At 30.7% G+C, this 2,077-nt stretch overlaps 1 non-coding gene across 1 annotated transcript; it reads right to left on the bottom strand.

Moving 5' to 3' along the window:
- Positions 1-1,670: 1,670 nt before the first annotated feature.
- On the bottom strand, positions 1,671-1,777 carry LOC114579116. Its single transcript, XR_003699973.1, has one exon. It is a non-coding gene; the product is annotated as a small nucleolar RNA R71 (small nucleolar RNA).
- Between the last annotated feature and the right edge of the window lie 300 nt (positions 1,778-2,077).

Here is a 2,077-nt window from a genome sequence, read left to right as displayed (position 1 = left end):
CCATGTTATTTTAGTTGTGTTATGTAGAAAAAATATAGGAAAGGCATGAAATTTAAAGTATTATACAGCACCATGCATTGAACCCTATACCACCGAGACACCATCATTGACATCGTTGAAGCACCCAATATGGACATGGTGGTGACCAGTCTCTATTTGATAGCACTATGATGTTGGAGGAGTGAGGGTTATAAAGCCCAGTCTCCATCTACACTTCACCGTGACACCAATTTCTAGCTCTACGAAGCTAAGGGGTGTGCCACATGGATGCTACAGTGCTTAACCGTTAGCAATGCTACAATTGTAATCGACCAGGATACAATCTGCTAGTGAATTGATGCATCAATTCATTAAACAACAATCCATATCAGTGAGTGCCATAGAGGAGGAAATTTTTCAGCGCTACATTGTTAGTTCATTTCATAGGCGCCGTGGTGCAAGTGTATAAAGCGCAGCAATGCCAGAATCCATTTTTTTTGTGTTTTTTTATATATAGTTCATTTGTAATATTAGTAAGAGAGTTCAGTCACTTAATTAATTTTTAGTATTCATAGTCCTTCTCTATAATTTTCTTATAAGTGACAACTAAGGGAATTCAGGAAGTACTAGATCCACTTCATAAGAGTGTTTGGTTAATATTTGTAGAAGAAATTTTATAAGTTTAAAGAGGAGTATAAAGGAGATCATTAAACCATCCAGCGATATCTTTTTTTTCTTTACTTTTTTGTGCAATTAATAAAAATGAGTTTCTTTTACTTGTTCTTCATGTCTAGCTAAATTCTTTAGTTATGAATTGATGATGCAAATAAAATATGGTGTATTAATGAATTTTCTTTTTTAATAATTTAATGATATTTTCATTGTACCAGGTCTTCTTTAATGTACATAGTGGTCATAGGTGTAATTAATATCAAGTTTAATATAGAGCCTAGAAATATAAAAGTAAACTCAACCATGTATATTGGATTGATATGATGCAAGCATAAGCATAGTGCTTGACATATATCAAATTTATATAGATGAATTATAATGAAGTGGTTTTAACAGTATATTACTTACTCTTCTAATATTTTCATAGGGTGACAGATAATGGGAGTTTAGAGTGGTATTAAGGTTGGAATGTTAATTAGTCCTTTATCTCTTCATACTCAATTGAGTGGTCAGTAATGAATATGCTCTGAATAACAACAACATAAATGAGAATCATTATGAAACATATTGTATTTATATTCCATCAATCAAAAATATTTTATCGAAATAATATTTTATCGAAAATGGTTGACCCTATTCAAGACTTAGATCATTCTAGACCTCTTAAGAATTTTGTAAACCCTATGGTAGACGGAATTCATCAGAGCATAAATAGACATGCCATCCAAGCTAATAACTTTAAATTAAAACCTAAAATCATTCAGATTGTACAAAATTCTCAATTTGGTGGAGCTCTCATTGAAGATCCTAACTTATATTTAGCAAATTTTTAATAAATTTATATAACATTTAAGTATAATGGTGTTAACGATGATTACATTAGAATTGGATTGTTCCCATTTTCTCTAAGAGAAAAGTAAAAAATATGGTTAAATTCTTTACCCCTAGGCTCTATTACCACATGGAATGAGTTGGACCACAAATTTCTAAAAATGCATTTCTCACCTTTTAAAACTGTTAAACTTAGAAATGATATTATTTCTTTTACTTAGTTTGAAGGAGAATTTATTTATGAGAGTTCAGAGAGATTTAAGGATATGCTTAGAAAGTGTCCTCACCATGCCTTATTTAATTTGTTGATAATTCAAACAATTTATAATGGATACATAGGATCCCTTAGAGTCATAATTGATGATGTAGCTAGAGGTTCTTTGATGTCAAAGCCTTTTTGGGATGCTTATGAATTAATTAAGAAAATGATTAAAAATAATTTTTAGTGTCCTGTTAATAAGGTGAATCCTCAAAGAGTGGTAGGAGTCTTAGAAAATGTTTCTTTATCCAATTTGACTACACAAGTTGTAGCAATATAAAAAAGTTGAGCACTTTAAGCTTAGATTCTTATTCATCTTTACATTTGGAAGATAAA

Source organism: Dendrobium catenatum, unplaced genomic scaffold, assembly GCF_001605985.2.
Source record: "Dendrobium catenatum unplaced genomic scaffold, ASM160598v2 fragScaff_scaffold_157, whole genome shotgun sequence".
In the NCBI taxonomy this organism is placed as follows: Eukaryota; Viridiplantae; Streptophyta; class Magnoliopsida; order Asparagales; family Orchidaceae; genus Dendrobium; species Dendrobium catenatum.
The sequence above is the reverse complement of the archived record's forward strand: the minus strand, read 5'-3'. Positions and strand labels throughout refer to the sequence as shown.